Here is a 23,754-nt window from a genome sequence, read left to right on the forward strand (position 1 = left end):
CACAGCTTCTCATTGTTTAGCAATAACTCAAGTGTAACTGCACTCATCTTTGGCCAAGATAACTAATGCAATGAAACAATTCAAAACCATACACTGTTCTTTCAGTTTTCTCTCCTAAGACACCACAAAACTGGAATGACAGAGGAATGTCTTGGGACCACTGGATGTACTTTTTTTCATAACGAATAATATATAAACATATTATCTGTTTAAAAGTCTCACACGATACAAAAATATAGAGTAAACAAAAAAACCCACCCATCTTCACTTCCCAGAGGTAATCAGCCATCAGTCTGTCTGGTGTGCATCCTGCCAGACTTCTTTCTGCAAATAGCTATATGTGTTTATATACAGAAATCTCTTATTCTGTTTTGTTATATAATAGAGATCATACTTTAAGAGCTGTCCTACAACTTGCTCTTTTGACTTTCTGTATATTTTCCCATGTCATCCATGCCTATCCACCTCATCTTTTTAATAGCATATGGTTTTCTGTTAGGTAAATACCGCAAACTTGACTTCACCTTAATGGTCCTCGATTTCCAAAATGACAAAACTTTGCTAAACTTTAAACCTTTTAATCTCCATTTGATTGCCTCTCTCCAAATTTCACCTGAAAACCACTTCCAGTAAGTTCTAATATCTCCTTTCAATAGAGTCATTTTAAGAAAAGGCTGAAGAGAGGGTCAACAGTCTATACTCAATGCTAAATCTTTCAAACTTCATTCCTTATTCATTGCTAACAGCATTTGTTCAATTAGTCCTACGTTTCACCTTCAGAGAGAATGGGCCTACACCTATGGGCTTTCCATGTTAAGCATTACAAACTTCAGCCTCAACACACACACACACACAATGCTAAGACGAAAGAAGGAAGGCTTGCCTGTGAAAATCTTAGTAAGCTATATGGAATTGTTTACCCAGTTAAGCGTGGTCTTGGGTTCTACAAAAGAACTAAATAGAATGATATTGCTAGAATTTTCCACAAGAGAAAAACTATCTTCACTTGGAATTTCCAAATTCAAATATTTGTTGATTCCCTACTATATGCTGAGAGGGGATCAAAAGTAGTCTGAGATTCAACCTCTGCCTTCTAGAAGCTATAAAACAGCTGGGGAGGTGAGGTTTACAGGAATAAAACAAGTAACTAACAATGCAAAGTAGTCCAAAGTCATTCATTTGAGCAAATGAATGGTTCAGGCAATGGTGCTCCAGGCGGAGCTCTCAGGGACAGTAAATCAAGGGAAGTAACACCACACAATTCACTCTGAATAGGGCCCTCAGCACTGCAGTGAGGGCTTGAAACATAGAGTCAATTGATGAGGGCTATCTGTTATATGACCATCAAATAGTAATTCTGAGTCTAAGACACTCCTGGACAAATGAATAGAAGTATAAGGGCACATCTGGTAGAAATAGGACATAATAATGCTCCAATAGGTGAAAACCCAAAAGATGCCACCGATGCCACCTAGATGCTCAATACAGACCCAGAGCTATATCCAGAATCTCCCAACCCCTGCCCCTTCTATGGGCCAAAGAGGCTGCAAAGCACTATATCTGCAAAGCTTTCTTGGCGGGATCAGAATTTAAGTTGTAGGCACTTTTCCTCTCCTGAAGGCTGACTGCATGTAAATACATTCAAAAACCATCACTAAGCATCTACTATGTGTCTGTTGCCTAAGTTAAGAGCAGATTAAGAAGACACATCGTTCTTACCTTGAAAGCGTTCACAAGTATCTGAACAACTGAACCCACCTCCCCAGCTAATCAATAGTAGAGCCTGAACACATTGAAAAAAAGGAGCAACAGGAGAACATACGCAAAAAATATTTCTGTAGGTCAATAAAAAGAGGATATTACAGAAGATTTCTTGTGTTCGCTGATTCTTACAGTGTTGAGCCTTATCGTGCACAGGGCCTAGTCGTTTCCTTCAACTCTATGGACAGAAGTGTTGTCTATCTATATATCCCTTTAATGGAGCTTTTAAATAAGTTTCAATTTTCTTTCTCCATTCATCACAAAGGTAGCCTCGATCTAATCCCCAAACTGCCAATATCTCCCCTCAACAAATGACTAAAAAAATAAAGGAGGGAAGGAAGGAAGGAAGGAAGGAAGGAAGGAAGGAAGGAAGGAAGGAAGGAAGGAAGGAAAAAGAAAGAAAGAAAGAAAGAAAGAAAGAAAGAAAGAAAGAAAGAAAGAAAGAAAGAAGAAAGGAAAGAGAGAAAGAGGGGGAGGGGGGGAGAGAGAGAGAGAAAGGAAGGAAGGAAGGAAGGAAGGAAGGAAAGAAGGAAGGAGGGAAGGAAGGAGGGAAGGAAGGAAGAAAGAAATTTTACTGTAGCTATGAGAAAAAGAGAACTGCTGTACCACATCAAGTCCAAGTTTGTACAGAGCACATGGTAAGAAGAAATACACTATACTGTAATTAAAATGACTTACAGAAGCAGCAAAGGCATAGCAGCATTCAGAAATACTAGAGGGAAAATCGACAGAAGCAAGACATTACTGACTGTCTCTCACTAGAAGCCAAGGAAATAGGCAAAACAAAGTGTTCTTTGATGGCTTGGCAGCAGCAAAGATGGCAACAGTGTAGAACTGAGCTGATGAGAGGCAGCATAGACTCATTTTTGGAGCAAATTCGACTTCTTTAAGTTGCTTGCCATCGATTGTGAGTCTCATATAATAGCTGATTTTTTCCCCTAAGAATAGACCTTTGTTCTCATATAGTACTGCACTCTTGAATGTTTCAGTACTAGTTACGGCGCTTAAGAAAGGCACCAAACACTATATTTGTTCAAAACAAAGAAGGGATCAATTATTAAATCATCTTTTCTAAGAACTCACCAACCTATAAATAAAATGTGTTTGGAAAACAAATATTTTCCTGCCTCTGCTGTTTTTACTTTCAGTAGCATTAACTTAAAAGGTACCATTTCAGGGCTTCCCTGGTGGCGCAGTGTTTGAGAGTCCGCCTGCCGATTCAGGGGACACGGGTTCGTGCCCCGGTCCGGGAAGATCCCACATGCCGCGGAGCGGCTGGGCCTGTGAGCCATGGCCGCTGGGCCTGCGCATCCAGAGAGGGCCCCCGCAACAGGAGAGGCCACAACAGTGAGAGGCCCGCATACCGCAAAAAAAAAAAAAAAGAAAGGTACCATTTCAGCAATATTTTTCTCAAAAAACGAGACTTATCAACTCACTTGCATTCAAGCCACTCTGGTCCTCTCCCTTTTTTTTTTAGGAATGAAGCTCTATTCAAGGGAGCCTATGCTCATTAAAAATATCTCACAGCATTAATGTTCTCATTAGAAGCGTCAATGGGTGTGATGTCTTTAATGCTGGCTCTGTTTGTGTCTACTGTCCACCTGTGCAAATGTCTAAATGACAGTTGATAAACAATATATAAATCACTGCAAAAGAGAATCATGCAGAAAAACCTGGAGCTTAATTACATGTCCCAGAGCATCACCTCCAAAGATACAAAAGGTCTGACTGTTTTATCTATCTTGTGATAGATTTGGAATTAAGTGCTCAGATCCTCTACAATAATATTGTAATAAAAGATAATACTTAAGTCCTTACAAAAGTGACATCCTTACCAAATAAGCTTAGTTTATTCCTGCCGTTTTCCCTTATTTACTGTGCACCAGTAATGCACGGGAATGCAGTGGCTTCCCTTCCACTCCTGAAATGCATCAGCCCTCTCCCTTCTCACAGCTTCTGCACAATTCCCTCTGTCTAGAACATTCTGTACACTCTTCCTCACCTAGTTAAATCCAATTCACCTTCCAGATCTCAATTCAAAAGGCCCTTGTCCAAAACACCCTTCCCTCACCACCCTACCACTGTCCCATCTAGATGAGATTCCCCTGTTACACAGGTTCTTGCAGCTTCCTGTGCTTTTCCCTCAGAGCACTTATCAGTCTGTAGAGTAATTATGTAACTGTGTGTGTTATTTGACTAATATCCATCTTTCTACACCAGACTCTAAGCCCTGTCAGAACAGAGACTATGGCTGTTTTGCTTTCACTGGATTCTTGGAGCCTAACGCAATGCCTGGAATATAGTAGGCACTCAATTTGCTGAATCAATTTAGTAAGCAAACCCCATCATGTCCTGACACCCTGCCATATAAATGGTCAGGCCAAATAACGATGAAGTGAAGACAATAGTGTTCTGAAAACTGTCTGATCAATCAGCTTGATTGTAAGTAGCTTGATTAGTAAGTAGATTCTTTTTGGCGAATTTAGTTTATCTTGATCTATGCTATGGTCATGACCCTGACAAAGAACTGGTTTAGTCCTAAGGATAGCATAATATGATAGATTAGGTTCAGCAGTGTAGTTCAGAAAATCCCAAACAGCAGTGGCTTAAACAAGATAGATGCATATTTCTCCCTCACTGTAAACAAGGTCTAAATACGAAGTTACCCAGGACTGCTACAGTGATCTGCAATGAGAAGACCCAGGTTCCATCTATCTTGCTGCAAAACTCTCCTTAGCATCTACTTCATGCTTCTACTTCATGATCCACCAAGGCTGCTCAAGTCCAGCCATCCCATCCAATTCTAGGCATCAGTAAGAAAGAAAGAGGTAAAAAGGCTTCCCCCTTTCTAGAAATTTCACACGTAAGTCCTTTAGTCAGAATGCAGTCATACAGCCATACCTAGAGGCAAGGGAAGCTAGAAAATATAGTCTGTATTCTAGAAGAAGTTTATATTAATAACAAAGAAAGGAAGGCTGGATACTGGGAGACAATCAGTAGTTTCTGCCACAAATTGCAAAAATATTTGAGAGGATCTCGTCTGCTGTTCCTGGTAACAGCAGGTCCCTCCTCAAATGAATGTCATTTAAGCAAGTAAGACCGACCAAACGGGAGAAAGAAACCTGTATACCCAACAACGGAATGTAATTCGAGCCTTGATATGAACAAACAAGTGCCACCAAAGAGTGGGCCCTGAGGGAGAAGGCAGCGAGAACACAGCAGATGACCCCAGCGCTGCCGACAGGAACATGGAGATCTGGAAGGGTAAGAAGCTCATTAAGAGCTTGGAGGCCGCCCGCAGCAAAGGCACAGGCATGATATCACTGACCGTCCCTCCCAAAGACCAGATTTCAAGAGTGGCAAAAATGTTAGCAGAGGAGTTTGGAACTTTAAGTTACTTTAAGTTACCTTAAGTTACTAGCAAACTTTAAGTTACTTTAAGTTACTAGCAAACCGCCTTTCAGTCCTGGGAGCCATTACATCTGTACAACAAGGACTCAAGTTTTATAACGAAGTACATCCAAATGGCCTGGTAGTTTACCGTGCTACAACTGTAACAGAAGAGGGAAAGGAAAAGAAAGTCAACATTGACTTTGAACCTTTCAAACCAATTGATACGTCACTGTATTTGTGGGACAACCAATTCCATCCAGAGGCTCTTACGGCACTGCTTCCAGAAGACAGCCAGCTGGCATCATTGTAACAGATGGTAGTGGTGACTTTTTGGCACACTCCAAGGAAATACAAGAGAAGTCCTGCACAAATTCACTGTGGCTCTCCCAAAGAAACATGGTGGAGGAGGTCAACCAGCCTGCATCTTGCCCATTTAAGAATGGGAAGTGACCTAACTCTATCTGGAAAGTAGCTCAGACTGCGGGGCAGCTGTTTATTTCTGGGGACAAAGTGAATGTGACTGGTCTCGCTTTAGCTGGATCAGCTGACTAAAACTGAACGAAGTCTATCTGGTATGTTTGATCAGAGGTTACAATCAAAAGTTTTTAAATTAGTTGATACATCCTACGGTGGTAAAAGTGGATTCAACCAAGGTATTGAGATATCTACTGAAGTCCTCTCCAACGTGAAGCTCATTCAAGAGAAGAAATTAATAGAGCGATACTTTGATGACGTCAGCCAGAGAGATGTTGCTCACTGGCAAAGCACAGAAGAGAACAAAATTTTCTATCAACTCCAGAGAAAGAGAAGGATAAATCTCATTTTACAGACAGACACGACAAGAACATGAGCATGATGCCCCTGTTGGAATGGTTTGCTGACAACTATAAAAAAAAATTTGGCGCTATGTTGGAAATTGTCACAGATAAGGCACAAGAAGGATCCCAGTTTGTGAAAGGATTTGGTGCAATTGGAGGTATCTTGCAGTACCGAGCAGATTTCCAGGGAATGGAATACCAAGGAGGAGACAATGAATTTTTTGACTTTGATGATTACTAGGTAGTTGACATGGGTCTGGCGAAACGTGCCTCACCCTCCAGCATCCAACCCAAGGAACATACCCAGGATGGAATCCAAACAGATCCCTGCCTTACAATTGGAACATTTCTAGAACTTAATCCACGAGCACTGGATATTGAAAAGAAAACCGAAACAAAACCTGACCCAACCCTATACTTTGGTTTGTCATGGTATCAGCACAGCAGCCTACAGCTAAGTTCCTAAATGCCACTTTGGACTAATTTTTAAATCCTAGTTTTTATTTTTATTCGACAGTGAAATTGGCTGCTCTTGTATTTTATGAAAAAAAATGATGTTTTTAAACTTCATACATAGAAGCAAAAATACTTTCACTGCTGTAACCCTTCAAAAGTTAATAGAAATGAGATCGTTCGATTGGAGAAAAATTAAATTGCTGCATTTCACAGTGACCCATTTACATGGCATCCTCAGATTAGACTGCATAAGAGGAAGTATATGTGGTGAATATTGGCGAAAAAAATACCAAATACAATCAGTCTAGTTCTTCTCAAATGGCTTCAATGTGGGTTTTCAGTCAGAAGAGGGGCTTTTCATTTTTCTGCTAATCTCTCAAACACACTCCCTTATAATATATGCATTTGGGGTCATATGACTTCTGCATTTTCTAAAATACCAATGGTTGAATTGTTAATTATGGAATAAAACTTACATAGAAAAATATACTCAAGAGGTAAGTCAAACCAGATTGGTACCTTCTTAAAAAAAAAAAAAAGAGGGCTTCCCTGGTGGCACAGTGGTTGAGAGTCCGCCTGCCGATGCAGGGGACACGGGTTCATGCCCCGGTCCGGGAAGATCCCACATGCCGTGGAGCGGCTGGGCCCGTGAGCCACGGCCGCTGAGCCTGCGCATCCGGAGCCTGTGCTCCGCAACAGGAGAGGCCACAGCAGTGAGAGGCCCCCGTATTGCAAAATAAAAGTTGGTCAGACTTCAACTACTAAACTCGAGGTATTTCAGAAATTAAGAGGAAGAGCTGGGCAAGAAGCAAGATGGGAATCCCCGAAACTGTTCTAAAAACGGCAAGCTAGTGACACCAGTGACAGTTGCTAGAAGCGTAAAGGAAACCTTTACAAAATTGCTAGATTCGACCTCACTTGTTTCCAGCGAGTCCTTCTCTGAGAGAAACAACGCTTTGTGCCCAGTTTAGATTTAGTGTGGCTACAGCAGTCTTAAAGTAAGTTTTTTTGATTAACCACAGCAGCATGTGGTAATGTTTTACTGCAGATAAGTCATCTCAGAAAGACAGATCCGAGGACATGGTATACTGCATAATAACCAAACCTCACAATTTTCTGGCCCATTCTCCAGCCCACCCTAACACACACCCATCCTCTCTTAAAAGTAACTGTCTGCTCTTTGCAGTCAGGAAATTCTACAACAAGCCCGCCTGTGATCAAAGGCCTCTCCATCAGCTTTCCCCAGATACATAATCCACAGCTGGCAAAGGCTCAGAAACATCCTCTTGACCATGAATAAATTTGATTTTTTGGACTGGAGGTATGCAAAATCATGTTATACAGCCCACAATGGTCATGCATTTGAAGATTACTCCTCCTTTCCAGGACAAATTTTCTCTTTCTGAATCTCAGTCCTGTTTCTGAGGTGTACCAAGACATCAGGTCTGAAAAATTAGAGGAGAATTTCCCATTGCCAGGGAAGTCTGTCAGAAAAGCTCATGACTTAAAAGGAGAAAAGGAAAATAGAATTAAATTTGTCAATGTGTGAACATGCCAATAGGCATTACACATGCACCCGCACGCACACAAACACACACAGTGCTAGGAGTCAAATACGCTTAGGAAACACTAACTGAAAGGTTTCTTTCCTGCAGACCTTCTCAGAGCCTTTAATATTGCCAATATGCATTATGGATCTCCAAGAGGGGCACAGTAGACAGATCTTCTACTTCAACTCTTGTTCATCTTATATGGCAAATGCTCTGTAGAATATACATGGCAACATACTAGAATGGAAAGAAATGTATCAAGATTAAACAGGGCTGTCTCTGGGTAATAAAGTTTACAGGTAATTTTAATTCTCTGTATCTCTAAATTCTCTATCATGAATTGCTATTGCTTTTACAATCTGAAAAAAGTTAAGGATGAGAAAGAAAAACTAACATTTGAATCTATATTGTTTTAATATTTTTAAAAATCAGAAGTAACTGAAAGGGAGATTTTTTTTCTTTCTTTTAAGAAACAGAGGTGCTTATTGTTCTTCAAGATTTACTGTATACCTCCAGTATGCCAGGTTCTAATGTAGGAGTAATAAAAAGGAAGAATTTATTTTGATGATTCACTACATAGTTCCAGTAGCCTGAAAGACAAAAAGAAACTCTTCAAAGGTCTTCCCACTATGAGCTAATAAATAAACTAAAGCCTGCAAACATAATAAAAATACTTGTACAATATCAATATAAAAATATACATTTATGCTACTGTGCTTTTTCCCCCTAATCATTTAAAAGATCTCCTTTAAATATAACCTCTTGATTTATTTTGTAACAGTACCCTATATATAAAAACTTGAATTGGAAATAAAACGTTATCAATAGACCCTTAAACTCTATCATTCATTCTTTCATCAAGTTATTAAATGCTTATTACATACTGGGAAATACGTGATTATTCTTGGAGAATTCCATGAAAGCATGTCCTTCTTCATGATTAGTTATTTTAGCAGGTTATTATCTAAATAAATCTAATACTATTTATAAAATTAGAAAGAGAAAAATTAGCATAGAGAAACTAAAGTTATAACAGACCTACGTAGCAAATATTTTATGATATTATCTGTTGCTTTGTCTTATTTTCAGTTTGATAATCATGGTAACTTGGACTATCCAGAAAAGTAAAACCAAATTCTAATTCTGGCCAAAAGAAAACAATTTCAGTATGCTTGGTCCTAAGGCTTCCTACGTTTCCAGTTATGCCACGTTTAGCAAAAGAGACCGGAGGAGCCAGGCATCAAAGTCCATCTTCAGCAAGTCTACAAACTACTTACTTGTTAAGGCGTTTCTGTCCCCAGTTACAACCACAGCGACTAGGTTAAACTAGCAAAGCCACCTCTCCAGGTTCACCATGAAGAAAAGAACTCTTCTTCTAACCCCTCCAGGCTATTCTTCCCATGGAAGAATGACCCCCTTCCTCTCAGCTAGGGGGAAGGTCAAGAACGGTCAACAGGACACTCCAATGTAGGCAGACTTTGGGACTTGATTCACCCATCAAGGGAGGCAAAGGACATGCTTCTATTTATGTCATCTCCCACGATGAGACCAGAAAACCTCTGTGTAGTCTCTCTACAACTCAAACGGGAGGAACCCAGGGAAATTATGTCAGCTGGAAGCCCCAGTGTGGAAATTCTCAGTCCACCAGGTTAACCACACATGGAAGGGCCACAAAAAGTACAAGTTCCTTTGCTTTGAGACCTGAATAAAGAGGCCTAAATTTTGTGACTAGCCAAATAAGCAGCAAACTTATTTGCTCAGGGAAATAATATTGCCCTGCTCTAATTACAGCTCTGCTGGAACAGAGTTTCTAGAAAGTGCTGAGATTTCCTTCAATTTCACTGAGCAAGAATTCCAATGACTAAAGTGGACCCACACCACCATACTAGAAAAGCCATTTAGAGGAATAAATTTCCACAAATCAAACCAAAGCAAAACAAAAATAAACTAAGTCTATCATTTTTGAGTATTTACTACACACATATATTCACTAAATATGCAATGTGTTTCTAGTTCACACTACTGAATTTGTCTTACGATGTCAACAGCAGCAAGAAAGTCTGTAAGACTAGCTCAAAAGGATTCCTAGAGGGCTCCCCTGGTGGCGCAGTGGTTGAGAGTCCGCCTGCCAATGCAGGGGACGCGGGTTCGTGCCCTGGTCCAGGAAGAGCCCACATGCCGCGGAGCGGCTGGGCCCGTGAGCCACGGCCTCTGAGCCTGTGCTCCACAACGGGAGAGGCCACGACAGTGAGAGGCCCGCGTACCACAAAAAAAAAAAAAAAAAAAAAAAGGATTCCTAGACAGCCTAAGAAACAAGGAATCCAGTGCCTCAGAAGTACAACTTTTTTTTAAGACCGAAAAAAAGAAAAAAAAATTGTTTTATAAGTAAGAGAAACTTGGGCCTGAACTCTAAATTTTGTGTTAATTGAATCAATGTTAATAAGTTCAAGCTAGTTGGGGCTTCCTAAAACTCACTTGTTAAAACAAATAAATGAAGGCCAAGAAAACATACAAAGAGGAAATATTTGTGGGCCCAAAACAAGGGAGTTAAGAAATCAAACAGCACTATGAATAGGCACAGAACTATTGTTATGTCACCCACGAACACAGACATGAAATGATCTATGTATAAAAGTTAGCGCACAGTCATTGACATTGTATACTCCAAGGCAAAAATATCAAAATAACCAAATGCTTCTCACACATGGGAGCCACATCTTAAAAATGAAAAGAAATTCAAAACAACTTAGGTGGCTATAAATGACAAAGGAAGCAGCTGCTGTTAAAGTTTGAAGTTTCTTAATAGCTCATGTCAGCAGCCACATTAAAAAACAGGGTAATTGTTTAAATGCTTGGGCACAACTCTCTTAAGCAACTACCCATGGTATAATGGGAAAATTGAGATAAATCTGTACATCAAGGGATACAATAGCATTAGGAGAAAATTGCTTCCCACTCTCTTACTAATTTAGCAGATAAGAAGAATGTGTCAGCCTCAGACTGGTCAGTATCTAAGCAGCGGGCAGTAATTTTTATTTACTCCCGTCTTTCTGAAGAATTTAGAACGCTTCTAATATTATTTGCTAATAAGCATTTCTATTCATTGCCACCAGGCATATGTCAGGATAGAGGTGGGACAGAATACCGTGTGTGTCTCTTATGTTCATTGAAACGGTTGCTGAGGAGACAGAAAAACAGAGAATGGGGGAAATGACAACATGTACAGAGACTATTTACTATTTGCTTTCTACCCTCAACAAAGTTTTGGCTTGACAATTTTTTAAAGAAAGCCACCTCCACATCTCAAGCAGTGACGCAAATTATCTCTTCAGCTAACCCCCTGCTCTATCAAGATGATTGATCACTCCATTCCTGGTAAAAATACATGGATAGGTGGGTAAGTCTGTGGGTAGCCAATCTTGAAGGCTGGCTACCCACAGGTTGGCTACACACACTGCTTGTTTTAAGAAAATCTATGGAAATGTCCCAATTACAAAACAGATTAACTCAAGGGTGCTCATTTACCTTACAAAATAAAGAGGCTGTTTGCTATAGTTTTTTATCAGGTCAAGGGGAAGAGGAAACTTGAGAGCAAAGTTGTTTGTGGAGTTATTTTTCGTAACAGTGGTAGCAGTTGCTGGGCTGCCCCGTGAGAATCAGCACGACGATTCTGTACTCATCACTCGAGTCAGGAGGCAGCTGGAGCATCACAACTGACTGTGACTCCTAAGGACACGGGAATGTCTTCCCGTTCAGGAAAAATTAAAAGCACCGAGGCCATTCAAATCAAAGTTGTACCTAAATTCCTCCAGGAACATTTTAAAAACTAGGAAGGCAAGAGAAATAAAATATATTCCCTAATATGGCACTCAGATTATCATGCAACCTCTTTTATCTCATTGAAATGGAAATAGAAAACACAGGGAAAAAAATGGGAAAAGGGAGGAGTATTTTGGATTCTCCCCCAATGCTCCATTCCTACTGTTTTGTTCTGTCCCCAAACCAGAAAATGACATCAGGAACGTGAACACAATGCAGCCACATGAGCCCTGATGAAGGCCAGGCTTTGAGGAAGGAAAAGGAAGGAAGAGAACAGGCAAAATATGAAGTCCAGTTATAAGGCCACGAATAACTATGCCCTGCCGCACAGAAACCATTCCTACATTCTTAAACCATTCCGCCCAGCCAGCCTACAAAGGGAGCTTGAATTCCTGGGCCCCTGGTGCTGCCAAGTATCCCGCTTTTCCTGTAACAGTCTCCCCATCACCACCCTTGTCAGCCCTTCCCATTGTAGCACCTTACCCTCACGCTGCTGCCAGATTTGCTTCCCGACACATATTTTCTAGAGCTCGAACGCCTACAGCAGCTCCCCAGGGTCAGGCACTATGCTAAGGGCTTTTCATGCATTATCTCATTTCATCCTCACTACAGTGCTATGAGCTATATTCTCATTCTTTCCATTTCACAGATGAAGAAATTGAGGCACAGAGTAGTTGCATAATTTACCCAAAATTACACAGCTAGGATACAGCAAAACACTCACAACCCCCATGTTTTAACACCAGCAAAATAAAATCCAAACTCTCCGGCCTCGCCATCAAGCATCTCCGTATCTTTCCAGTCTTATTTCCATCTCTTCCCTTTTGTTTCTTCCTTACTACCTGGCACAGCACGATGCAGTCCCCGTGATGAATTCGTGTTGATTGAATGAAATGTCCAAGCTAATGAATGATCAGTCAGTTTTTATTTCATTCAAACATGGTCCTTATTTTCAATGTCACGGGGAAAAAATTGTTGCAGCGTCTTCCCAGGAAATCTAATCTTTGAACATGACACCAGGCAACAAAGAAATTGCACAAGAACGTGTTAGGTTAATTATTCATCTCCTCACTGTCAGCAAGGGCTTCCAAGCAAGGCAGCGGTAACAGATCTACACCCAGACGTGTTACAAGTCACACGAGGGTGGGGCATGGTTGTTGAATATGGGTCCCCAATCCAGGAAACAAACTCCTTACAATACACCGTTTTTTTCCTTGAAAGAAAATTTATCAAATCTATCATAGGGCAATCATACTGGCAGTAGTCCTGAGTACCTAGAGCAAAATCGATTGCTTTATATAAATTAGGTTTTGCTTGGTGCCAACAAGTAGGATAAACTAAAAACCCAAACTTAATTCATACAGTACTTCACAGGATACAAACCACTTACACATAACCTCTGACATCATCCCCATGGCAACGTTCTGAGGCCTTATTATTCTCCCCATTTGGCAGAGGAGGAAACTTGAGTGCAAAGATGATGAGTAATGTACCCAAAACCACACAAAAGACAAGAGACCAAGTCTTCTCTCTCCAAGTCCAGCCTGAGGGTCCCAGGTGTGAAGAGCAGTTATTTTCTAACAGACCTTTCCCTCTACATACAGCCTCTTCCACGATAAAGAAAGGTTCTGCCCAACTTAGTACAAGAGTCCAAGCTGAGGAGCAGAGGCACCCAAGAAGAACCAGGAAACGGCTGGCAACAGGTTTCTGCGGGCTTAAGACATTGGCTCCATCAACTGTACATGCTAAGTAATGGTTCTGGACAGGGTCCCTTCCTCCTCCTTGTCCCCCCTCCTCCTCCCTGCTCCCCAAAATACCTGAACAACCCAGAAGCAGAAAAGAAGAAAGTAGCAACATCCACACTTGTCCCTCCTGGCTTCCTACCCAATGCTGCAGTAAGAGCAGAGAGCAGAGCCTCATTACCTTCAACCTGGGGAGGGGGATGGGAGGGGAACTGTGATGGTTAATTTTATGTGTCAACTTGGAGGGTGTGTTTGGATGAGATTAATGTTTAAATGGATGAACTCTGGGTAAAGCAGATTGCCCTCTATAATGCCGGTGGGCCGCATCCAATCAGCTGAAGGCCCGAATAGAGCAGAAAGACCAGCCTCCCCAAGCAAGGGGCAATTCTCCAGCAGACTGCCTTGGGACTGGAGCTGCAGCCATTCCAGTGAGAGCTGCATTAGCTCCCCTGGGTATACAGGCTGCTGGCCCACATTGCAGATTTTGGACTTTCCATAATCATGTGAACCAATTCCTTATTAAAAATGCCATATAGATAGACAGATCATATATATATGGATAATTTATATATATATTAAAAAAATAGTGTGTGTGTGTGATATATATATATATATATATCTCCCATTGGTTCTGTTTCTCTGGAGAACCATGACTAACACAGGGACCAATTGGCAATGGTGGAATAATTTATATATATATTAAAAAAATAGTGTGTGTGTGATATATATATATATATATATCTCCCATTGGTTCTGTTTCTCTGGAGAACCATGACTAACACAGGGACCAATTGGCAATGGTGGAATATTATGGGAGCAGATCTTTGCTACAGATGAAGAAGGATCTCTGGGATGATGAAAAGGAACTCAAAGCAGAGAGAGCATGTGGTGTCCACGTGGAGGGAAGTACTGATGTATATGTACTTTGAGGAATGACGGGGCGGGTGCTGGAATTGAGAAAATTTTTGCTTAGGGAGAACTAACATTTTTAGTTATACAAGGAGAAAGTTTATTATTCTTGAAAATTACATAATATGTAAGAAAAATGTGGTCTAAAACTCACTTTGATTATAAAAATCCCAATAGAAAACATATTTGACAATTTTTATCAATTTAACCTTCTTAAAAGAGGACAAGATTCACATTATGAAAGAGGAAGAACTTCCCAGTTTTGCTCTATGTGTGGAATAATCAAGTGGCCACCAGCATACTTTTATTCAAACAGTATGCTGGGAAACAAAAAAAGTTTTTATGACAGAGCAAAGGGAAAACACAACTTCCTATTTGTTTTAGATATGTAATTTAAGCAAACACAACCATTAAAACACATAATCTCTTCATCAGCTGCACTAAAGTTTATTTTTAAACAGATATTCAAAATATTTAAGCCATAATCCTATCACAGCTGCAGCTGGATCATCAATTGTCGAGTTACAGGTTTACATTCATTCTCACCAAAATGTCTACATCACTACAGTATTTATTTTGAGGATATTTTTCATGTGGATAATTAAAAGCATACAAGTCCACATACATTTCACTTTTATTATCAAAGTAGTTTTCAAAGATGTTTCTAGGCCCAAAATATACGATAGGTATTAACTAAGGTTAAATTCTAAAAGTATTCTTTCCATAATGAAAATCTGCACCTATAATAAAACACTAATAGGAGAATGCTGACTTATTTCAGAAATTTTAATCTACTCATGAAAAACAATTTCTTTTGGTGGCATAATTTTAAAATCACTACACTAGACAATGACAGTTAAACTTATCTATCAGTTGGGATGTTTTCAGCTGCAAACATCAGAAAAAACAACTAAAATTGGCTTAAGCAATCTGGACATTTATATATCTCTTAGCAAAACCTTTTGAGGTAGGTTGTTCTAGCCTGAGTAGGTCAGTGGTTCAGTGATGTCATCCTTTTGCTCTGCATCTTTGGTAGTTGGTGACCACCTCCTTATGATTGCAAAATGGTGGCAAAAGCTCCAAACAACACATCATCACACAAGAATGTCCAAAGTAGGAACACTGGAGGCAGGGAGAGGTAAGGAGTATGTACTCCCTGAACCTCTCTCTTTTTTATAAGGGAGAAATATCTTTCCCAGAAGCCCCCAGTCTTCCAGTAAATCTCCTGAACCAGAATGAAGTCACATGACCCCTTCTAAACGAATTTGTGCCAAATGGGAATAGGATTGCCATGATCTGCTAAGAGGTCTTCATTCATCCCCTGGGGTTGGGCACATTGCAGCCGGATGCCTGAACAAAATTGGGATTCTGTTAACAAAGGAGAAAGCGGGATGGGCAATCAAGAGTCACTTCCAAAGATGGATAAAGAATAGCTTATATTATTGAATGCTTTTAGTACCACTCACCTTATTATGCACTGTTTATACATTATATCATTTAGTTCTCACCAGTTAGAGGCCATTATTATCTCCATTTTCCAGATGAGGAAACCAAAGCACAGAGTGGTCATATAGTTTCTCCAGGTAAGTGATAGAAATAGGACTGAAATCCAGACAGTCTGACCCCACAGTCAGCAAAGGCTTGGTTTGGGTGGCTACAAAAATTTTAAAGCAGAAAAGACAACTGAGGTGGCTATAAAATTCATCTGGGGTGGTAAGCTAGTAAAAGGAGAAAAGTTTTAGGGGCTTCCCCAGTGGCACAGTGGTTAAGAACCCACCTGCCAGTGCAGGGGACACAGGTTCAATCCCTGGTCCAGGAAGATCCCACATGCTGCGGAGCAACTAAGCCCATGTGCCACAACTACTGAGCCTGTGCTCTAGAGCCCTCGAGCCACAACTACTGAAGCCCGCACACCCTAGAGCCCATGCACCACAACTACTGAGCCCACACGCCGCAACTACTGAAGCCCGCATGCTCTAGGGCCCGTGTGCCGCAACTAACGAGCCCGTGTGCTGCAACTACTGAAGCCCTCACGCCTAGAGCCCGTGCTCCACAACAGGAGAAGCCACTGCAACAAGAAGCCCGCACACCACAATGAAGAGTAGCCCCCACTCGCCACAACTAGAGAAAGCCCGCGTGCAGCAACGAAGACCCAACGCAGCCAATAAATAAATATTTTTTTAAAAGGAGAAAAGTTTTAAAACCCCTCAAATTTCAAATAAAAGCATCTTATTTCACTCTTATTTCACCCATTTTTACTGCATTAAGGCAAAGAAGGAAGAAAAATTATTCCAGCATTCCACTTTAGAACGCTCCTCTTAAAATATCTTTTATTTATTGCTAAAATATTTTGTTTTAAATTTCACATATATTGCCAACACCATAAAATAAAACTGTTTATTTCTTGATAATCTTTTTACATATTTTTCTACAATATATAAACACATACATTTTACTTTGCTTTCTTCCAAATCGTTTTCATTTCCAGTCTTCCTGAATATCATTTGGAATAGCTAAAAGAAAATTCCAATTTTATCTCTCGATTGTTGGCCACCTACATTCCTTCTCATTTTTCACCATCAGAAATAACAATACAATAAATGGGGGTTTTTTCTTATAGCTTTTTTCTTCTTTAGCAGTTTGTCTTTAGAATAGGTTCCAAGAAGTTGAATGGCCAGGTCAAAGGGTCTGACCATTTGTATGACTTTTTCATCCACTGTCGATGGGCTTCAAAAAGAACTGAGCTATTAACATTGCTGCCAGAAATGTAAGAATGTACTCATTTTCTCAGGTCACATTAGCTTTGTTTTATTTGTATCTGTATTCATTAAGTAGCCATAAAATGGTTTCTCATTACTTTTTTACTTCCATTTCTTTGATTTGGAGTGGAGCATTTCCCCATAGGCGTGTGTGCAAGCATTTCCTCCTGTGAAAAACCTGTTCCTATTCTCTGCCCATTAATCTTTCTGGGTTTTAGTGCTGTTGTGATTCACATATTCCAAAGCAAAGTTGGCTTAATTTCATTTCTGCAAACTGCATGCAGACTAAATGACTGGTTTATCTAGACTTACACTTGGGTGAACCCAACTTCCAGCTTGTTTCCCAGAATTCCTAGATTTCAACAACTGAGGCATAACTGTCCATCTTAGTGATAAAAATATGAACAAGAATGTTTCCACTGCTTATTTTTTTCCCCAAGATACATATTAAGACCACTACACTCAAAATTTCTAAGAGTAATATTAACATATATACATCAAGCCTTGTTTTCATTGTCAACTACACTCTGCAGATAAAGGATCATTCTTTCACTATGGGATAATAGCCTTTATAAGATTTCTTTTGTGCTTTTATCCCAAAATTGCTAGGTAGGTGCAAACTCCTAGGGGAAAAAAAAAAACAGTATCTTCAGATTTTGTTTTCCTTAAGTATATAAAGAGGAAAAAAAAGCCTCCTCCAAACAACATATACAATAAACTCTTCAATCATCTTTTAGCAAAAAAGAAAAGGCATAAAAAGGGGCAAGAAGGATAAACTAGGAGTTTGGGATTAACGTATAGCACAGGGACCTATATTCAATATCTTGTAATAACCTACGGTAAAGGAAAAGAATCTGAAAAAGTATATATATATTATATATAATATATATATATATGAACCACTTTGCTGTACACCTGAAACTAACACATTGTAAATCAACTATACTTCAATACAAAAAGAAAAACTAAAAGCATAAGGCACATTGTTATAAACACTTTTTTTAGACTCTACCACTTTGCCTCTTATCTCCTTCTGTTACCTAAATATTTATTCTCAAACCAGAATCACTAAGAGAGCCTTTTAAAAATATAGATTCCCGCCCCATGCCCCAAATCTGCGGGGCTGCAGCCTAATAATCTATACCTTTAAAATATTCCCCAAGTTTCCAAATCTTTTAGCTGCAAAATTCTCATTTTAAACTAACTCTTAACAAGAACCATAAGGCTAATATTTAAACTGATTTTAAATCCTGCTAAGCAAAAGATCTGCATTTACTTCTGTAGTGTTTTGGAAAAAGCTCTTGAAAGATAATTTACACTCTTAATTAATCTTTTACCTAAGAAAGAGCAGAGGCCAGAGACAAACATTTTTGACTCTCAGCCCTTTGCAAGGTAAGGTAAGGATCACGTGGTATCCAGGACCAACACTGGTACCAATTTACCCTCATAGTGCTTCCTGAAGGAAGTATTCAGGAATCCTTAGTCCTATTGCAAAGGGCTTGTTATTGTTTTTTCTTTGTTTGCTTGTTTATAAATAACCAAAATCAACTTGTATGAGGGTAGTCAACCGTAAGTAATTTTATTTTTTCAAACTTTTCCTTAATGTTATGGGGAAGTTATTTTTTATGTTTCAGGAGAAAATGAAAGGGGATTCGTAAAAAACCTAGGTGGCATTCCCCATTTATTCACTGGCTCCTTTTGAATTCTCTTTGCTGTCAGGCATTATTAGAATCTTATTCTAAGATGTCCCAAAGCACAGTGGATAGTTTATTAATGCCTTCAGTAATGCTGATTTCTGCATTATTCTATGAATATCAGTTATTCTATATGTATGTATTCCACATATGTATATAAAGAGAAACTTGGATGCACTTGAAAACCAGAAGAATGTTAATGCAGAAGCCTTCGTAAGTCAGTGCTTTACTAACTCTCCAGCGTATTTCCACATAGGTATTTAAATCACAGAAAATCACTTCAGCTGCAGCCTCAGCTGGGTGGAGAAAAGGCCCTGTGGTTAGAGTTTTATCTTCTTTCTGTAGCCAAGAAAAAGAAAGTCACACTGTTAGGTGGACGCTCGGCAGACAAGGGCAACACTATGTGGTCCTACAGTCAACAAGCAAAAGGGTTAACCGTGGCCTCCTGCACTGACTCAGTCTTATTATTCAGCCTCATTCCAGAAACAATATTAATAAGCAGGGGTTCCTTGAAAGATTAATGTTTCTGAGCTCAGCCACCCCCAGTGGGAGTATTCTCTATCCAATTCTATAATACGCAGGCTGCAAATCTTCTGGCCTCATTGAACTAAAACAGGTAAAAGCACTCAGTATCTTCCTCCACGGTTTCATGTTAAGCTTTCAACTCCCGCCTGTAATCGGCCAGAAATGTTGGTGCTTCCTGAACTATCCTACTGAAGCATCCTAACAGCAGAGGAGCAGACCCCAAATACAAAATTAAATTACTCTCCCTTGGGGTTATCTTAAGATGTCTTGTATAGGTTCCATCTTAGTCTCTGTTGTATTTATGCATTTGCTTTAATAGCAAATAATGTTTCTTCTAAAACTCTAGGAAAAATGGATACTCCAGAAGGAGGAAGTAGATGTATTACAGCACTTCGTGTACCCAGTGGGGTACACACCCATCAGATTGTCTGGCTTATTCAAAACGTTCCCCTTCCCAATTACAAACCACCTCCACAAAGCAAGTTCCTGAGAGCCATTTGTGCAATATGCTGCCCCAGGCCCTCACCGTGTTAACCGAACCACAAGGCCCGGGGGGGACCAGGAGGTTCCCCATCCAGGGAATGTGAGGAGATGGAGAGCAAGACATCTCTCTCTTTGGCTGGAGCTGTAGCCACGTGTCCCCCTATGTAATCCGAGGAGACAAGAAATGTGGTCTTCAGAAAGGCAGCGAATGAAGAAAATAGAGAGAAGCAGAGGCGAGAGGTAGAGTGAAAATGCCACCTGGGTCCCCGAGATGTCCAGTCAGGGGGGCCAACGTTCCTGGAACTGGACTCCATCAATTTGGAAGCTTAGCTCTCTGAGCAGTTCACCTCAGCACACCACAGGGAACTGCACTTTGGGAAACACGAGCTAAAGTGATGGAAAAGGCAACCCAGGGCCTTGTTCATCATAAGGTGAATCACTTTTGCTGTGGGCGCGACCTTTGTTCAAACAGCAATTCTTTTTTTTTTTTAATGTTTACTTATTTTTTCTTATTAATCACCCATTTTATACACATCAGCGTATACATGTCAATCCCAATCTTCCAATTCATCACACCACCACCCCCACCACACGCCGCTTTCCCCCCTTGGTATCCATACATTTGTTCTCTACATCTGTGTCTCAATTTCTGCTCTGCAAACCAATTCATCTGTACCATTTTCTAGGTTCCACATATATGTGTTAATATCCAATATTTGTTTTTCTCTTTCTGATTTACTTCACTCTATATGAAAGTCTCTCGGTCTATCCACGTCTCTAAAATGACCCAATTTCGTTCCTTTTTATGCCTGAGTAATATTCCACTGTACATATATGTACCACATCTTCATTACTCATTCTTCTGTCGATGGGCATTTAAGTTCCTTCCATGTCCTGGCTATTGTAAATAGAGCTGCAATGAACATTGTGATACATGACTCTTTTTGAATTATGCTTTTCTCTGGGTATATGCCCAGTAGTGGAATTGCTGAGTCATATGGTAATTCTTTTTTAGGTTCCTTAAGGAACCTCCATACTGTTCCCCACAGTGGCTGTATCAATTTACATTGTCACCAACAGTGCAAGAGGGTTCCCTTTTCTCCACACCCTCTCCAGCATTTGTTGTTAGTAGAATTTCTGATGATGCTCATTCTAACTGGTGTGAGGTGATACCTCATTGTAGTTTTGATTTGCATTTCTCTAATAATTAGTGATGTTGAGCAGCTTTTCATGTGATTCTTGGCCATCTGTATGTCTTCTTTGGAGAGATGTCTATTTAGGTCTTCTGCCCATTTTTGGATTGGGTTGTTTGTTTCTTTAATACTGAGCTGCATGAGCTGTTTATATATTTTGGAGAATAATCCTTTGCCCGTTGATTCATTTGCAAATATTTTCTCCCATTCTGAGGGTTGTCTTTTCGTGTTATGGTTTCCTTTGCTGTGCAAAAGCTTTGAAGTTTCATTAGGTCCCATTTGTTTATTTTTGTTTTTAAATCCATTACTCTAGGAGGTGGATTGAAAAAGATCTTGCTGTGATTTATGTCAAAGAGTGTTCTGCCTAGGTTTTCCTCTAAGAGTTTTATAGTGTCTGGTCTTACATTTAGGTCTCGAATCCATTTTGAGTTTATTTTTGTGTATGGTGTTAGGGAGTATTCTAGTTTCATTCTTCTACATGTAGCTGTCCAGTTTTCCCAGCACCACTTACTGAAGAGACTATCTTTCCTCCATTGTATATCTTTGCCTCCTTTGTCATAGATTAGTTGACCATAGGTGCGTACGTTTATCTCTGGGCTTTCTATCTTGTTCCACTGATCTATGTTTTTGTTTTTGTGCCAGTACCATACTGCCTTGATTACTGTAGCTTTGTAGTATAGTCTGAAGTCAGGGAGTCTGATTCCTCCAGCTCCGTTTTTTTCCCTCAAGACTGCTTTGGCTATTCGGGGTCTTTGGTGTCTCCATACAAATTTTAAGATGATTTGTTCTAGTTCTGTAAAAAAAAATGCCATTGGTAATTTGACAGGGATTGCATTGACTCTGTAGATTGCTTTGGGTAGTGGAGTCATTTTCACAATACTGATTCTTCCAATCCAAGAACAGGGTATATCTCTCCATCTGTTGGTGTCATCTTTAAGTTCTTTCATCAGTGTCTTATAGTTTTCTGCATACAGGTCTTTTGTTTCCCTAGGTAGGTTTATTCCTAAGTATTTTATTCTTTTTGTTGCAATGGTAAATGAGAGTGTTTCCATAATTTCTCTTTCAGATTTTTCATCATTAGTGTATAGGAATGCAAGAGATTTCTGTGCATTAATTTTGTATCTTGCAACTTTACCAAATTCACTGAATAGCTCTAGAAGTTTTCCGGTGGCATTTCTAGGATTCTCTATGTATAGTATCATGTCATCTGCAAACAGTGACAGTTTTACCTCTTCTTTTCCAATCTGTATTACTTTTACTTCTTTTTCTTCTCTGATTGCTGTGACTAGGACTTCCAAAACTATGTTGAATAATACTGGTGAGAGTGGACATCCTTGTCTTGTTCCTGATCTTAGAAGTAATGCTTTCAGTTTTTCACCATTGAGAATGATATTTGCTGTGAGTTTGTCTATTATGCTGAGGTAGTTTCCCTCTATGCTCACTTTCTGGAGAGTTTTTATCATAAATGGGTGTTGAATTTTATCAAAAGCTTTTTCTGCATCTATTGAGATGATCATATGGTTTTTCTTCTTCAATTTGTTAATATGGTGTATCACATTGATTGATTTGCATATATTAAAGAATCCTTACATCCCTGGGATAAATCCCACTTGATCATACTGTATGATCCTTTTAATGTGTTGTTGGATTCTGTTTGCTAGTATTTATTTTGTTGAGGATTTCTGCATCATTGAGGTTTTTTGCATCTATATTCATCAGTGATATTGGTCTGTAATTTTCTTTTTCTGTAGTATCTTTTTCTGGTTTTGGTATCAGGGTGATGGTGGCTTCATAGAATGAGTTTGGGAGTGTTCCTTCCCCTGCAATTTTTTGGAAGAGTTTGAGAAGGATGGGTGTTAGCTCTTCTCTAAATGTTTGATAGAATTCACCTGTGAAGCCATCTGGTCCTCGACTTTTGTTTGTTGGAAGAGTTTTAATCACAGTCTCAATTTCATTACTTGTGATTCGTCTGTTCATATTTTCTATTTCTTCCTGGTTCAGTCTTGGAAGTTTATACCTTTCTAAGAATTTGTCCATTTCTTCCAGGTTGTCCATTTTATTGGCATAGAGTTGCTTGTAGTAGTCTCTCAGGATGTTTTGTATTTCTGCGGTGTCTGTTGTAAATTCTCCTTTTTCACTTCTAATTTAATTGATTTGAGTCCTCTCCCTCTTTTTCTTGATGAGTCTGGCTAATGGTTTATCAATTTTCTTTATCTTCTCAAAGAACCAGCTTTTAGTTTTTTTGATCTTTGCTATTGTTTTCTTTGTTTCTATTTCATTTATTTCTGCTCTGATGTTTATGATTTCTTTCCTTCTGCTAACTTAGGGTTTTGTTTGTTCTTCTTTCTCTAGTTCCTTTAGGTGTAACGTTAGATTCTTTGAGATTTTTCTTGTTTCTTGAGGTAGGATTGTATAGCTATAAACTTCCCTCTTAGAACTGCTTTTGCTGCATCCCATAGGTTTTGGATCATCGTGTTTTCATTGTCATTTGTCTCTAGGTGTTTTTTGACTTCCTCTTTGATTTCTTCAGTGATCTCTTCGTTATTTAGTAACGTATTGTTTAGCCTTCATGTGTTTGTGTTTTTTACGTTTCTTTCCCTGTAATTGATTTCTAATCTCATAGTGTTGTGGTCATAAAAGATGCTTGACATG

General features: G+C 39.6%; 1 protein-coding gene and 1 pseudogene across 2 annotated transcripts in view; one reads left to right on the top strand and one right to left on the bottom strand.

The window, feature by feature from the left end:
• The window catches only part of ANKRD44 (ankyrin repeat domain 44), a 317,527-nt gene that overhangs the window by 243,353 nt on the left and 50,420 nt on the right, over positions 1–23,754 (bottom strand). The gene's annotated exons all lie outside the window — the stretch shown is intronic.
• LOC307188171 (eukaryotic peptide chain release factor subunit 1-like) lies at positions 4,986–6,213 on the top strand (annotated as a pseudogene). Its single transcript has 2 exons — positions 4,986–5,174; positions 5,211–6,213. The product of its transcript is annotated as a eukaryotic peptide chain release factor subunit 1-like (transcript).

This window comes from Stenella coeruleoalba (genome assembly GCF_951394435.1).
Source record: "Stenella coeruleoalba genome assembly, chromosome: 6".
NCBI lineage: Eukaryota > Metazoa > Chordata > Mammalia > Artiodactyla > Delphinidae > Stenella > Stenella coeruleoalba.